Source organism: Protopterus annectens, chromosome 3.part0 (genome assembly GCF_019279795.1).
Source record: "Protopterus annectens isolate FY-2018-M chromosome 3.part0, PAN1.0, whole genome shotgun sequence".
NCBI lineage: Eukaryota > Metazoa > Chordata > Ceratodontiformes > Protopteridae > Protopterus > Protopterus annectens.
The window spans coordinates 1,192,874,811-1,192,892,170 of record NC_056731.1 but is presented as its reverse complement, the minus strand read 5'-3'; the positions used below and the strand labels follow the sequence as shown (position 1 = coordinate 1,192,892,170).

The 17,360-nt window shown below is 45.1% G+C and overlaps 1 protein-coding gene across 1 annotated transcript in view; it reads right to left on the bottom strand.

Annotated features, from left to right (window-relative positions):
- TENT4A (terminal nucleotidyltransferase 4A) overlaps nt 1–17,360 on the bottom strand; it is a 1,710,012-nt gene that overhangs the window by 911,309 nt on the left and 781,343 nt on the right. The gene's annotated exons all lie outside the window — the stretch shown is intronic.

Genomic DNA, 17,360 nt, shown 5'->3' with positions numbered 1-17,360 from the left:
TCTGCTGTAGCTGCTGGTTCGAAAGGAGGTAGTCTCAGTTTTTCTAGCACAAAGTTCAAGTCCCATGCTGGCAATGGAGGTTTCCTGGGAGGTTTTACATTTTTAATTCCTCTCAGAAACTGTCTGAGCAGAGGATGCGAGAAGACAGGAGGATCCAAGCTGTATTCTGCTGAAATAGCTGATGCATGTATCTTGATGGAGGAATAGGACAGGCCTGTATGGAAGAGCTCCGCCAAGTACTGCAGGATGTTGGCTATGTTTACCAGTGTCACATCTTGCCCCTTTGCAGTACTCCAGATGAGATATCTTTTACATTTTGCTGCATAATTCTTTCTTGTTGAAGGTCTACGAGCCTCCAGGATTATGTCTTTAACCCTTTGGGATAAATTTGGGTTAATTGCTGTTATGTAATGTTCCAGGCAGTTAGCTGCAGAGTTTTTAGGTTTGGATGCAGAATGTTGTAGTTGTTCTGTGTCAGCAGTAATGGGATCAGGGGCAGTGTCCATATTTGTTCCCGGACATGCTCCTCAGCAGTGGATACCAATGTTGTCTTGGCCAGTCTGGGGCTATCAGAATGATCCTCAGACGTTCCTCTTTGATCTTGAGAAGCACCTTGTGCATCAAAGGAAGTGGTGGGAATGCATATGCTGTCAGGCTTTTCCAACTGAAGGATAGGGAGTCCACCTTCCAAGCAAGTGGGTGGTAAGTCCTTGTGCAGAATTTCTTCAACTGGTGATTGAATGGGGATGCAAACAAGTCTATTTGTGGTAATCCCCATTCTCTTGTGATGGTTTTGAAAATGTCCGGATGCAGCATCCATTCGTGGGCATCTGTTGTAGTTCTGCTTAATATGTCTGCTAGAATGTTTTCCTTCCCTGGTGCATAAATTGCCTGTAACTGAATGTTGTAGCTCAGAGCCACATCCCATAGGTCCAGTGCCAGCCGGCATAGAGGGTATGAGTGTGTGCCTCCCTGTTTGTTGATGTACCACATAACTGTGGTGTTGTCTGTCCTTATCATCAACTGGCCTTGGAGAAGAGGTCTGAAAGCCTGGATTGCCAATTTTACTGCCATCATTTCTTTTAGATTTATGTGCAGATGCAGCTGGTCTTGAGTCCATAGGCCTTGAATGCACTTGCCCATCATGTGTGCCCCCCAACCGAGGTCTGAGGCATCTGTCGTGATGGTTTGTCTTGGTTGACTTTTGCAGAAGGGCAGTCCTGTGTTTGATTGACAGGCCTGAGCCCACCATAAGAACTCTTGCTTCAGGCATGGGATCATTGGAATTTTGGTTTCTAGGCTGTGCTTGTGCTGAGACCACAAATTCTTTAGGTACCACTGTAGCTTTCTCATACGAAGCCTGGCATGAGGGACCAGTATTATGCAGGATGCCATGAAGCCTAGAGCTTGTAGCACTTTTCTTGCAGTTAGATGGCTCTGCTTTGTTAATGCCAAGAAGTAGAGAGGAAGTTGCTCTTTCTTTTCTGCAGTTAGAAATGCCATTTGTTTTGATGTGTCCAGTTCTGCACCCAGAAAGGTTATTCTTTGGGATGGAATCAGCCTTGACTTTTTTGTATTGACTGCATATCCCAGGGCTTGAAGCAGGTAGATGACTCTTTGTAAGTCTTCTGTTAGTTTGTTTTTGTTGTCCGCTTGTATCAGGCAGTCGTCCAGGTAGGGATAGATTTGAATTCCCTGAAGTCTGCAATGAGCGATTACTGATGCCAGGCATTTCGTGAACACTCTGGGCGCAGTAGATAAGCCAAAGGGCAATGCTGAGAATTGATAATGCTCTGATCCTGCAAGAAATCTGAGGTATCTTCTGCAAATTGGTCTTATGGGGACGTGCAGGTATGCCTCCTTGAGATCTAGAGTTACCAGCCAAGACTCCTTGCCCAGCATGGGAAGAAGCTGCTGTAGGGTCAGCATTTTGAATTTTGGAACAATGAGGAATGTGTTTAAAGCGGACAGGTCTAGAATAGGCCTCCATTTGTTTTCTTTTCTTGGCACCAGGAAGAGCCTGGAGTAAAATCCCTTCCCTTGCTCCATAAATGGTACCTTTTCCACAACTCGCATTCTTAATAATTGAGATATTTGTTTTAGAGCTTCTGTCCTTTGAGAAGGTGGTAGGTTTGGCATTCCTCTCTTTCCTGGTAGAGTATGGAAATGGAACCTGTAACCTTTGTCTATAGTCTGCAAAATCCATTTTTCTCTTGTAATGCAGTGCCAGTTTCTTGAAAATAATGTTAGCTTTCCGCCTAAGGGTGCTTCTAGTTGTTCCCTGGTAGGCGGTGCCACCGCCAAGTCACTGTGATGAATTGAGTTGTTGTAGTGGTGGTGGCTGTATCCGTGCCTCGTTGGTTGCTACCCTGCCACTGGCGACCCCTGTAGGCACCCCTGGATTGCTTTCTGCCTCTAGAGCGCCTATTCCTACCTCTTTGTGCCTTAGAGGAGTCCGGAAAGGACCAATTCTTGGAGGGCCAATTCCTGCTAAACCTTGGAGGTTGAACTTGTAAGAAATCTTTTACTGTTTGCACAGATTTTGCTTTCTCTTCCATCTTTTTTAGTACCTGCTGTGCGGGGGCACCAAATAAACTGACCTTGTCCATAGGTGCATCCAAAAGCTTAGATTTGACATGGTCTGGTAATGCCTGTTCTTTCAACCATGCATGCCTCCTGATATCTGTGCCAGTCATGGCCGATCTAAAGGAAGCCTCCAGTGCATCATAGCCACATTTTAAAGAATGGTTACTAACCTGCTGTATGTTATGTAACATTTCTTGAACATACTTTTTATCTAAAGATTCTTCAGAGGACAGCTTTTTAGTCAACTGGTCAAGCATAAACTCTTGATATTGAATCATATGAAATTGGCAGTTCAAAGCTCTAGCTGACAAAGTAGCAGAGGTGTAAACTTTTTTACCCCATCTCTCTAAGGACCTGGATTCCCTTTCAGAGGGGAGGGTTTTTAGAAGAAGTAGCTGCTACAGCTTTAGGGCCCTGGGAGATGGTCTCTGGATCTGCAAAAGGGGCCTTATATAAGTGGTGATGAGTGTCCGGGACCCTGTAGTACCTATCGGGCTTAGCAGGAGCCGGAGGTAAAGTATCAGGAGCAGTGCAAGCATCATTAAATGCATCATCAACAACAGATAGAACTGGAGGTATAGCTAAAGGCCTATGCTGTGGCAAGTGTAGAATGGTCCTAAGCCTTTTTCTAGAGTCTGAGAAATCTTGGCCCTGCCACTGAAATTGTTCCCTCATAGCATGCAAGGTTTCCCCAAAGGAAAATTCCTCAGGAGGAGAGGCTGAAGGGATGGACTCCTCAGCATCAGAGTCTTCGTAAGGAGAATAAGAAGCCTCAGGAGGGTCTGTATGTTCTGAGTCATCAGAGGAATCATCTGTGGCTACTGGCTCAGGGGGCTCTGCTCTAGGCCTCTTTTCTGGAGGAGGGAGAGAGGCCCTGTCTGGATGAGGCTGGGCTCCACAGATTAAAGAGAGGAGATCCTCTGCCAAAGAAAGCATATGGGAGCTGGTGCTGGGCCTGTGAGAGGGGGGCTTGGCAGGCACTGGTTTTGATGCTTTGGCTGCTTTAGCCCTGGCAAAGGCCTTAATAGACATAGCTGGAGGAGGCCTAGCAGCTCCACGTGCAGGGGTAGAAATATCTAGGGGAATGGTGTCTGATAAATCCTGTGAAATCGCAACAGAAGGTTGGATTTCAGAAGCCGTTTCTACCAGGATAGAAGAGGCCTCGGTAGAAGGCAAGTTATCGGCTGAAGAAAGAACCGCTTGCTCGGTTTCGGCCGAAACAGAGACACTCGTGGTTTTGCTAAACCGGGGTTTCGGCCGAAACCGGACCGCGAGTGTCGGTCCTTTCTTTGCTTTTGGTTATTTGCGTAGTCGGAGGATCCGACGGCATAATGTAGGCAAAATCGGAGCCGAAAATCTGCTCTAAGCGTCCGTCGGTTAAAAGAAGCACAGGCTAGACAAGCTGCTACGTCGTGGTCTGGGCCTAAACAATGTATGCAATAGGAGTGGAAATCTTTATGAGGTATTTGTTTCCCACAAGATAAACAGTTATTAACTTTCTCTGACATCGGCTGAGGCAAGAAAGAGTCCCCAACGGGGTACTTAGCTTTATAGAAGTCTTCGAAGTAGTATTCAGTAGTAGTAATCTCTGGATCTGACCGACCGGCACTTGCGAACAGAACAGCTTCTGCTTCGGACGCCACGCGGCAAGAAAGACTGAGGAAAATGGCGTCGGCTGATGCCTTTATACCCGAAGAACTGCCGCAATGATGTCGGGTGAAGTGAGACACCAGCCGAAGCCAGACCCAGACTTTGGAATCCGGCCGACCGAAGGGCTGCCTGACGACAGGACAACCCATTTGTAAAGACTGCAGATGCATCCTTGAAGGACATCTGCTTCGGGCTCCATGGCAAGAAAGACTTGTGTAATGGCGTCAGCTGCCTTACTTTATACTACTGACGACCTGACGTCAGTCCTGAAGCGACAGCAACTGACACAGAAATAGCAAGTCGCTGGTATTCAGGCCGGCCGAGGGCTACCCTGGCAGGGATACCCCAAATGTGATTACTGTGATTACTGCAACAGTAAAACACTAAGAACGTCAAGACTTGCTGGGGTCAGAATGGGGCAATGAGGATTATGGCAGCTCTGCAACAAGCTGCCTTTTGAAGAAATTTGATCAAGGGATAGGGGTAAAGAAGATCCATGACCCGAGCCTACAAGAGACAGCCCCTTGGCAACTGCTGCTCAGGACAGAAAGGGCATAAAAGCTGCTGTACTTGGTGCAGGACAAGGAAGAAAACAAGATCAAAGCATGGAGGGCCATCAGTGGCTGGAAATATGGGTCACAACATCCAGAAATCAGGGACCACTCATGAGATAGAAGAAGGATGTTCAGCTCAATCTGACTGCCAGAATGTTGGATTCCACAGGATGTGCACTGGAATCAAACTGCTGAAAGGACATTGCCCAATGCTAAACTTTTGTGGCTTCTTGACACACAGGGGATATGATCAGTTTCATCTTTGCTTGTTCACATAGCAAACCACTGATGTGTTGTCCATCTGGATGGCAATCAAACCCTTGGGAAGAAAGTCCTGAAAGATCTGCAACACTATGAGGGCCACCCTCCCCTCCAAGAAACTGATGTGAAGATTGGCCTTGTACTTTGACCAGGTCTCTTGGCTAGTCTTCCTCTTGAAATGCCTCACCCCAAAAGGGAAGCATCTGTAGTGACCATGGTCTAGGGATGGAGAATAAACTACAGTTGTGTAAAATCTTACCATAACAGCAGATATCCTACTCGTCATTGTTGCAGTATTGTTTATAGAAGAAATCTTCTACCAATGACAGCCCAATGTCCAGCCAGTGCAACAAAGCCTTTAGATCTTATAGTCACCATACATTACATGTATGCTGACCATGTAAGGCATAGGGCATAACACTCAAATTGATTTGCCCCAGGAGGAAAAGAATACCCTCAGAGACAAAAAAAGAACATGTACATCCAGAAGGAAAATAAGGAAGCAAGGGCCACTCAGCAAAGAGGGAAACAAAAGCACAGGGACAAACACTAGGAAAGAGTGGGAAGGAGGAAGGGAGGGAACGAATACTGCAACAGTGGAGAGAAGGACATCTGCTGGTATGACAAGATTTTACAATACTGTAATATGTACTTCCATATCACTGTTACAGTATTTTTTTTTATGTGAGAGAGAGTACAAGAGCTAAGAAGGCTGGGAGGAAAAGGAAGGCACAGAACAGCTCTCTATAAACCCATACAGAATAGCCCTGGCCAAAGGTTGTCCTGCCCCTGGAAATAACATCCAATTTATAATGTTTGTTGAAAGTATGAACAGAGGACCAAGTAGCAACCTCAAGGATAGAACTACTGGTGTTCAACCCCCCTGAAAAAGGCACCACAGGAGGCAATCGCTCTAGCAGAATGTGCTTTTTCAGATGAAGACATCTGCCATGAAATAATAATAAGAAAAAAAATGGCCTTGGAAATACAGCAAGAGATGGTTTGCCAAGTCCTGGGATGAAAAGAAAAAGTTTCTCAGATTTGTGAATTGCCTTTGTTTTACCCAAATACCTGAGATGTCTATGTAGATCCAAGGTGTGAAGAACCTACTCACTTGGCAGACTGTGGAGACAGGAAAAAGGAAGGAAAGTGAAGAATGATTAAGGGATAACTCATTAACCACTTTGGGCATACAAGGATTAGCTCGAAGAGACACCCCTTCTCTGTGCAAAACTAAAAAAGGCAGAATAGCCATGACAGCCTGAAGTTTAGACACTGTCTTGGCTGAAAATAAGGGCCAACATAAGAACAGTCTTCCAAGTAAAATGCTGCAAGGATGCTGAACCAGTAGGCTCAAAAGGAGCTTAAGTCAATTTTTCAAGTACGAAATTGAGGTCCCACGAAGGCAGAATAGGCTTCCTGGGAGGCCCGATATGAAGGATGCCTTTAAGAAACTCACTGACCTCAGAGATGCCCAAGGAGTATTCAAGGACAAACCAGCAGAAATTGCTGAAAGGTGAGCTTTATCTGAAGAATATACCAACTCAGCATGGAGCAGATCACACAAACAGGAGAGAACCAGAGACATCCCCATCAAATGGAGATCCTGAAGAAGAGAGGCACCAGACAGAAAATCTTTTCCATTTGGATATATATGATTTCTGATACTGGTTTTCCTAGTCTCCTGGAGAACCCAGACCATGTCCTCAGAAAAAAAGATGTCTAAAAGGAATCAAACTCATATCACCCACAGTGTCATTTGACGAGCGGACAGGTGAGGATGGATAAGAGATCCCTTGTCTTCTGTGAGAAGATCCACCCAGTGAGGTAACTTCGGGAGATTGCCCCTGGCCAAGAGAGAAAGAAGGGGGAACCAATACTGTCTGGGCCAAAAGGGATTCAACAGCAAAATTTTGGGAGAGTCCTGCCTAATTTGATGCAGAACTCAGGGCAGCAGAGGAGATATGGGAGGCATGCAGAAACATTCCCTTCCAAGGAAAACACAGGACATCCACCTTCCAAGTCAGAAGACTTGGTAATCGAACAGAATAGAAGTTGTCTGTTCACAGGAGAAGCAAAAAGATGAACTATGTCCAGAAACACATTTCTGTGACGCATCCATTTGTGAGCTTGTGTTCTGGACCTGCTCAACGAGTCTGCCACTAGATTGTTCTCTGAAGGAATGTAAACCACCTTAAGATTCAGTTGTTAACAGACAGCTACATCCCATGCTAATCTGCAAAAGAGATAGGACCTCATACCCTACACTGCTGGTTCACACACCACATCACAGTGGTATAGGCTGTGAAGATTTTGAAGGGACAAGAGAGGAAAAGGGAAGGAAAAGCTTGCACAGCCAGAAACAGAGTTCTCCTCTCTTTTACGGTGGTGATAATCTGACCTCTGATGATGCCAGGGACCCTGGACCTTTAGAGGGCCACAAGAAGCTCCCTACCCATAGTCTGAGGCATCTGTGAACAGTTTCTGAGAAGGAACTGAAGCCTGAAGGGGAAGCCCCAGACAGACAGTTGTTGAATCCACCACCGAAGCTTGAGTTTCAGACAGGGAAGGAAGAGGGAACTCCAAAAGAGCAAAGTTGAAGCCACACTGAGTTGAGGTACAACCATAGCTTCCTCATATGCCTCCTGGTGAGGGGAAGAATGGGAATACTGGATAACAAATCCCAGAACCTTGAGAAATTCCCTGGTGTAAGAGAGGACAGAGGAAGGAGAGACTGGAAAAAGGCCAGAGACAAAACCTTGGGAGCAGCAAGAGAAGCCAACAAGGGAATAAACTGAAGTCTGCACCCTAGAAAAGTATGATCCTGGAAAGGCGTCAAAACAAATTTCTTGGCATTTATGGTGGACCTCAGACTTTTTAGAAAGACAAGTGGCACAGTGGAGATCTCAACAGATTGCTGGGAGAAGGAGTCTGAGCATGTCATCTAGATAGGGGAAAATTTGTACCACTCAGAGTCTGTAAAAAGCAATGACAACAGCAAGGTATTTGAATACCCTTAGGGCAGCAAAAAGTCCAAATGGCAAAGCAGTGAGCTGAAAATGGCAGGAAGAAACAGAAAAATAATAATTTCTGAACAAAAGGAGAATGGTGATGTGAAAAAGTATGCATTCTTAAGATCCCGAGAAACCAAGGAGGCCTGGGGGAGAAGAGAAGGAAACAAGGTCAGAAGAGAGAGCATCTGGGAAGAAGGGACCTTGAAAACGGTGTTGAGCAGATAAAGATCCAGAATTGGTTTCCAAGTACCCTCCTTTCCAGGAACCAAAAACACTCTAGTAAAACCCCTTTCCCACTTGAAAGGGTGGAACAGCCTGAATGGTGCCCTAATCCAAAAGGGATGCAAAACCTCTGGGAAACGAGGAAGCTGTTCAAGAGGAGGTTATTGATTAAATGAAGAGGAGGGGGAGTTCCAAATCATAAAATAACCCTGAAGAATGACAGACAACACCCAGAAGCTTGAGGTGATCAGATACCAATTTGGAAGAGAAAGAAAGGCAGAGAGCCAGGGAGCCCTGGGCAAGTGGAAGAGGCGGCCAAATGTCAAATGGAGACAGGGCTGTCTTGAAAAGAAGGCTTCCGAGATGGAGTCTGAGTGGATTTAGCAGGGGTATACCCCTTAGACCCCTTCTTACCCTTGGAGGTGGGCAAGCCTGCCTACAGACAAAAACAGACAGAGTTACTCCTCTGGAATTTGGGGATAGGGAGACAAAATACCTTACCCTGGTGGGACTTAAACAGGTCAGCAGCAGCTGCACCAAAAAGACTGTAGTTATCCACAGGGGCATCTCAAAGCTTCGCTTTAATATCATCAGGTAAAGTCTGCAGATGTAGCCAAGAATAATGCCTCATTGTTGAGCCAAAAGCAGCAGCCCTGGAGGAGGCATCATAGCTGCATTTTATGGAGTGACGGATGACCTGGGAAGCAGATCCAAGCAGGGAAACAGTTGAATCCTTCTCCTAAGAATCAGGAAGGTCAGAGACCACCTTAAGAAAGAAGAACCAAAACATACCTAGTCATGTCAGTTTGGTAATTAACAGCCCTAAACGTCAATGTGGCAAGCAGTTCATACTTTTTTACCCAATCTTTCCATAGCTCGAATATCTTTACCTGAAGGAAGGAGCTTTATGCGTGGCAAATACTTAATATAAAGCTTATCAAAGGAGACAAACCACTGAAGGATCAGCGGAATGGCACTTATACAAAAATTCACAATCTTCAGGCACTCTGGTTTCTTAACAGCTGGGGGCTGAGACTCAGGCAGCAGAAAAGGTGACCAAAAGGGCTGCATAGAAACAGCAGACAGCTTGTGACTCCATTTCTAAAAGCTCATATCTTCTTTTTTGAATGTCAGAGACCCGTGACCAATCCCATTTGAAGTACATCATACCAGCAACAGTATCCCCCCCCAAAGGATAATTCTTCCAAGGAGGAGTTTGGTCTCAATCTTCTTCCTCTGAACCATAGTCTAGAGGAGGAGGAATTGGTGAGAGGCAAAAGCAAGGGATTTCTCCTCAGAATCCAATCACCTAGTACTCTTAAAAGGAGTAGAATATCAGGGAAGAGCAGGGATGGACACCCCTTGAGAAGGCTTCAAGACTATCAAAGCACTGAACAAACCTGGAGTAAAATCCGGTCATTCACATTGGGGATCTTTAACAGGGGTAATATGTTTAGATTTTTGCTTTTGTTGAGTGGGATGTCTCCCTGATGGATGGTGGTTCAAACCCTTGGCAAGATTTGATAATTATAACAGGAATCTCTTTCCTCACTTAAATCTGAGGAATACCCCTTAGTCACTTGGAAATCATCAGCGGAGTTTCCCCCACAATTTCCCAAACAGATCATGGAAAATTCTCAGAGGACATGCAAGAATTCGTATCTATGCCTGCCTCCGATGAGGTCACTGCAGAGAAATCTGAGGCAGGCACAAGACAGTCTTCATGGCTTTCAATGGCTTCTAGACAGATGTCCAGGAGAGGCTGGAGAGTAACCTGACCTAGTCTTTTTGGCCTTCTTAGCAGGTGATCCTCAGGACGGGAGGATTCTGCTATAGCCCCCTGAGCCAACAGCTTCAGTTTCTGGTTCTTCAACATATACAGATAAGGAAGATAATGGACAATATAGAGTTCTAGGGCCAAACACTTGACAGATGGAACACTGTGTATAGTCCTGGAAAGCGTCTAAGCAAAAACGACACTGGTCATGATGGTCTTTATGGAGAATCTGCCTCCCACACTGACATTTTCCCTTCTTGGATGACATGAACACAAATACACTGCAATAATGAAAAAAAGTAGAGAAGACACCCCAACAGGGCACTTATCTGAAATTGGCTTGGTAACCAGCACAGCAAAATGGTGTTCAGACTGATGTTCAATAATGGACGCAAAGTAGTTCTGAGTGCTTGCATCCGTATGTTACCTTTATGCTCTACCCCTTAGGCGGGGAGCATACATGTGATGTATGGCACCTATAATATCTACAAGGCTTTGGTATACTAACCAGACTTCAGGCTTTCCTTGGCAGGAGATCCCTTGTGTAAAGAGTACTGCAACAATGATATGGGAGGACATCAAAAGGTCACTATAAAATGACCAGTAGTGACTGCAACCACCACCGAATGTAGTGCAGACAGATGTCTGTTAAATCCATTGGGAAGTCCACAGGATGTGTTTGATAGGACACTGAGCTGTTAGAGCCAACTGTAAAACTCTCATGTGGAATCTTCCTAAAAGAACAAGACAAACAGAAGCTAATTGTCCAAGGAACTGAATTCCTGAAGCTGCAGGAGGTTTGTGAACCTATAATACGCGAGAAGCCTGCAGGTGAAGAGATTTTAGTATTTATTATGGTAGTTTGACTATATGAGTGACTACATTCAAATGATAACCAATAAATTCTGACACTTGAACTGGTTCCAGGCTGGACGTTTCATAATTCACTGTCATATCTAAGAACAGACGCAGACAGAGTAAGGAGTCTTGGCTTAGATTAAGAATGCCTTCAAGAAAACAGTAAGTAGCCATTCTTCCAGTTAAGGGAAGACCTCAAATACCTGCAGCCTGAGCGAGGCTGCCACTACCCACCAGGTATTTGGTGAACACCTAGTAAACTGTGGTGAGACCAAAGAGCACAACCCAAAACTGGTAAAGGCTGGAGACTTTCTGGAGTCTTTCCAGACTATAGCAGTCAAGCAAACCTTCAGGGCAATGGAACGGCCTTCCTAGACAAAGCCCCATGGAAGCCCTGTTCTGAAGTCAGCCCATACCGTATGGGTGGCATCCATTACAGTTGTGTCTTCTGCTGCGAGTAGAACCTTCACCAGACCTTCAGGCCAAAGGGGGAAGAATCATCAAAAGGAGCATTAAAACAGCACACTTTAAAGTGGTTCACAAAATTATATAAGGGCATCCAGGCTTGATGGTGCATGAAAATGATGCGTCTGCTTCCTGTGAAGTCCATTTGGACAACAGCCTCAGACACTTTAGTTACAGACTGTATGACTGACAATAGTCTCTCCAGACTCTTGTGCATCTCTGGAGGCTGTTCAGTCTTAATGTTTAACACTTACGCTACAATGTCTCGCTGAAATCTCATCAAATGGGCAAGGTAACTGGGCACAAGCAAAGCAAAGGTAGCTGAAATGTAAGCAAGCTTTCCCAAAGTGGTCTACAGCCAGAGACTCCCTGTTGGGCAGATGGCCCAATGAACATTCTTTGGAGATGTCTTTAATGGCCAACACAACCAAAACAGCATCCACAGCTGGACCCTTACTCCAGTGGGCTCTGTCTTTAGGAAGGGCCAAAATCTTACCTGGCATCCAGGAGATGGGTTCCACCACATCAGGTTCCCTCCAAGCCTTCCACGACACCAAGTCTATAAAGCATCTGGAGGAAGTACTACTCAGAATGCAGATGGATCCATGCCAAAGGCCTCCAGAAACACCAAGTTCTCTGGGGAAGGGGGGTTCTGTGGTATGGCCATCCCCCATGCTGTCTCAACAATTCCAGTAAATTACCAAGAGGCATAACTGCAGGGGGATATGTAGTTTGTAGAACTGTTTTTTTTTCTGTATAGTTTTCTTTCCTTGGGCCCTAGTTTTTTTTTTGTTAATGGCTCAAAGTTCTCCCACTCAAAAGTTGATGTTTTTGTTAAGGGATTTGTCAGAGAAACCCAAATGCTTCCTTTTACACTTGCTCTTACCATGTACCTCCCCAGAAATTGAAGCAAGTAGAAACACAATATGAATGTAGGGCCTCTGAAGGCATGGAAAGCTGGGAACTCAAAGGCAAAGGTTGTTCTGGAGTCTGCTGGTATAAACTTGCAAGGCCAGGGGCTTGAGGAAGAGACTGATACAATGCTACTGCTAAAGCTCCCATCTCTGGGTGGGACAGGTTCCTCTCCACATCATTAAAGGCTACAGCAGAGGCTGGACGAACAGACCTGGTGCTCCTCAGATCAGAGGATCTGAACAAGGCAACAGTTCCCAGTGCTAACTTGACCAGCTCCAAAGCAGAGATTGGAGCCGAGCTGTTGAGTACTGAAGCTCCCCCCAAGGCAGGGAAAACTCCTAGACCCAGAAGGTCGACCCTGGATAATCAGCCCCAAACACTCTGCTCTGTGGCATGCTCAATTCCAGCAATGGCAAAATTGAGAATGCCAAGGAAGGAGTTTATGACTGAAGCATGATGCCAGGGTAATCCTATGGCTAGGCTTGTAAAGGCCCCAGGGCCATTAGCCTAGTACACACCTATGAAGCAAACAAGCTACTGGTATCAACAAGGAAGTCTGCACCATGGCTGGACCCGTAAACCCTGGAGTCGAGAAAACTAGGGAAAGAATAGCAGCAGTAGCAACCAAGACCTCAGGCATAAGAGCTGAGGATGCTGGGATGATGTGAAATTTTATCTTGGCCTGCAAGAAGGACCACATCAGTTGCTCCAGATCCACAACCTTGATGTTCCCGACTGACTTAGCAGACCCAGGAGATGCCACCAATGGTGCCTTAGAAGTGTTTTTAACAGGCATCAGATCCAAAAAGCAGATACAAAAAGGTGAAGCTCAGATTCGGGCAGAAAAAAACAGCCTAGGAGAAAACTCCAACATTACATAGCAGATAGGGAACTTTAATCTGCCTTATGAGGCAGACTGGTATTTCACCAAAAATGAGCACGGTATGCTAAGTGTAGGTGAATTTGAAGCTTCTGACAACAGACGCATGGGCTGAGTGGAAATTGTCGGACCAAATGGTACCAGAGTGGGAGATCCCAAAAGTCTGTGATTATTAGGATCCAGCTGTCCCTTTGTAGACGAAAAGGAGCATTTGTGACCACCTTGCACTTTGCTCCAGAAATAGGATTATTTATCCCTCAGTCTTTCCCCCTTTTCTCAGATCTCTTGCTAGGGAAGGTAGAGGACAAGGAAGCAGCAGAAAGCTGGAATGTACCCTTCAGCAAGAGCCTGGCCATTCTTTTGTTAAAAACATGAGTGTAAAGAGAGTCTCCAAATAGGCTGTGGACAAGCAAGAAATGTACCAGTCATGCATCCTGTAGTGGCAGTTTATGCCCACAATAAGTACACTTCTTAAAACTCAAAGCCTTTTCCATAATCAAGGTCTAACACCACAACCACCACTTAATTTCATCTTTTCAGCTAAAACTTAAAATCTACCTACCTTATTGAATACTAATACACACATGAAAACCCTAGTGGAAGCACTAAAGTATATCAAGTGTGTGTTTGTGTATACATGCATGTACACACACACAGACACAGACACCCCTAAGAGACCTAACTACTAATCACATAGAAAACCAACAGCTGTTTTTTTTTTTTTAAACAGCTAAGAAATTAAATCTAAACCTGAATGGTGCCTTGGGTCAAAAGAGAATGAAGTACTTCTGGAAAGGAGGAAGCTGTTCTCAAAGAGGTTGAAGAACACCTAGAAAGGGAGGAAGAGATTTCCAAACCATGAAATACCCCTGGTGGATGACAAACAGAACCCAAGAGTCTGTTGTGACCCTTAACCAATCTGGAAGATGGAGAGAAGAAAGGGACAAGGGAACCTGGCTGAGGGAAAAAGAAAGCAAACTGTCAAATGGAACATGGCTTACCTTGAAGAGGAAGTTTCTGAGAAACAGGGCTCTGTGTAGATTTAGCAGGAGGTACACATCTAGAACCCTTTTTATTATTGGGTGGAGGGGCTTGACTGTCTGTAAACAAAAGCAGATTTGGATGGGAAATTCCTCTGAAACAGTGACAGGAGAAACAAAAATATGTTTCAACTCCTGCAGTGCTTTGCCCTTATCCTGGAGGGATTTAAAAATTTCAGCAGCAGGGCCAAAAATTACCATAGGAGCATTCAGTAATTTGGCCTTGCCGTCCACAGGCAAAGCCTAAAGAGAAAGGCAAGAGTAACACCTCAGAACAGAAACAAATGCAGTAGCCCTGGAGGAAGCATCAGCTGCATCATGACTGCACTTAATGAAGTGGCAAGTCACTTGAGAAGTAGCACCCAACAAGGAAAGAGTCCAAACCTTCTCTTCAGAATCAGGAAGGTAAAAAATTACTTGAGAAACCTGGGAACAGAGGGCTACAATATACCTAGTCATACAAGTCTGTTGATTAATAGACCTAAAAGGCGGTGTGGCATCAATAAAGACCTTTTTTCCCAACCTCTCCATGGCCCTAATGTCCTTACTTGAAGGAAGCAACTTAAGAGGGCAACAGCTTGGAAGGTTTATCAGAGGTGACAGATACTACTGAAGGATCAGCCAAGGGCAATTACACAGACAATTACAATCAGGCACCTTACAAAATCTGTCAGGTTTCTTAGAAACTAGGGTCTGAGAATCAGGGGCTACAGAAGCCAATGAAAAAGGTATCAAAAAGTGCAGCCAGAACTGGAGGAACAGCATATATTTGGGAGACTCCATCTGGAGGTGCTCATATCTCTTCTGGATATCAGAAACGTGAGAACAATCCCAGTTAAAGAATACCATCATACATGAAAGTGTCCCCAAAGGAGAGTTTTTCTAGAGAGGAGTCTGGAGTGACAGAATCCTCTTCCTCAGACCCATAGTACAAGGAAGAAGGGATCTGAGAAGAGTATGCTACGGAATCTTCCACAGAATCCGGATCCTCAGAGGAATCATGCTCACTAGGTATCTTAAGAGGAGAAGTCATTAAAGGGTTTAACAACCAGAGTAAAATCCTGCCATTCACAATGGGGATCCTTAACTACAGGGGAAATATGCTTGGTTTTCCATTTCATTTTATGTGGGCTGTCCAAACGAAAAACCCTAGGAGGGTCAGACCCTTATTGACACACTAAGCATAGTTGGGATCTCCTCCCATACTAAAACCTGTGGAATCCCTCTTGGTCCCTCGGATATAATCAGTCAAGATTCCCCTCAACATTTGCAAGAGACATCGGCAAAGCCTTCGAGGACATACGAGAAGTCAAATCCATGCTGGATTCCGATAAAGACACTGCAGAGGAATCCAATGCAACAACTGGACAATCCTGCTGGCATTCACCAGCCTCAAGAGAGACATTCGGGGCAGATTGAACAGCAGCCATATTAGACCGGAGTTTTTTTTGTCCTTTTTCTTGGCCAGTGACTGACCCTCAGGATGGGAAGACTCCACCATAGCACCTTTAGCCAACTATTTAAGATGTTGGTTTTCAAGGTATACAGACAAGCAGGAGAGGAGACTATGTACGGCAATGCGGACAAATGCTTAACAGACAGAATGCTGCATATTGTCATGAGAAGCACGCAAAGAGAATAGACATTATTCATGATTATCTTTATGGGGGAATCTGCCTCCCACATTGACATTTTCCCTTTCTGGACAACATGTAAACCAATAACACCAGAATAAGAGAGAAGATAAAAAGAACCCCAATGGGGCACTTATCTGAAAATGTAACCAGCACAGAAGAGCGGCATTCATACAGACATGCAATGATGGCAGAATGACAAAAGTTCTGATATATGTGCATCCATACGTCACCTTTACACCTTGTGCAGAGAGCATACATATGATGTACAACACCTATAAACACTAAGGCTTTGGTATACTGGCCAGACATTAGGTTATCCTTGGCAACAGATCCTTAACATAAGGAATACTGCAACAGTGAAACGGAAAGACATCAATGGAAAACTGCAAACCTTAGGGAAAAAATTCCAAAGTAGTCTCAACAGCAGCAGCAGACACAAGTCAGCTGCATCTTCAAATATTTACAAGGTCTACTATCTGGTCAGGTGGAAGGAACGCTCAAGACATAGTGAAGGGGTGTCTGAAAAGACTCCTGAAAGACCAACACATCAGGGAAGGGAGTCCATGTGACATCTCCCCTGTCTCCATAGTTTTTTTAGGATTTTCTCCAAAATCAAGTCTCTTCTTTGATAGGACTGTGGGGAACCCCTCTTCATCTGTATTTGGAATGAAGGATTCTTAGAGAGTCATAGTGCCCCCCTCTTGTGTCTTTTCTTCTTTGAATACTTGGGGTGGTCTAGCCCAAATGCTCAGAGGAACAGTACTCTCCCAAAGGATGATATCTAGGATGGTATTTCGGGCACTGTAAAATGCAAATGGCAGGGCTAAGGCTCCAAACTGATATGCATCACAGAAACCGGTTCATGTTAGGCACAGCCCCTCGCTGACCCTCTTCAAGAGAAATCTTGATGAGTGGATGGGAAATCGTACATTTACTCCTGGGATCACTTCTATGGCCCTGCTGGACAGAGGCTCGGGAATCTAGTCTAAAAGGGTGGCGAAAGCCAACACATTCTGGCTAGGCTTATAAATGCCCTAGGGCAGATAGCCTAGTACCTACCTATGAACCTATGAAGACGGAAGCTGAGGAAGAAGGTAAACATACAACCTGCATCAACAGATGCTTGGTAATCCCCTCCAAAAGCTCAAACCTTGAGGTTGGAGACAGGCACTGAAGTAAAGTGTCATGACCAATGCAGACTGCAAGACAGTTGGTACTAAGATCTCAGGTCCAACAATAACCCCTGAAGCTGCAACAAGTGCCGAGTATGGCATCATCACTGAAGGGTCAAATGTTAGTGACACTAACGCAGAAATTGGACCACAAGGAATATGTGCTGAACCCCGTACCAAGACAACAGATTTGACCACCATGGTGTCTAGCATTTCTTGGCAACATGGTGGAAGGCATTGAGACCACAGACACCTAGGGTGTCAGTAGCAATGGAAGCAATACAATCAGTCCAGAAGTGAAGGCACCAGAAATTCTTTTTGTTACAAAG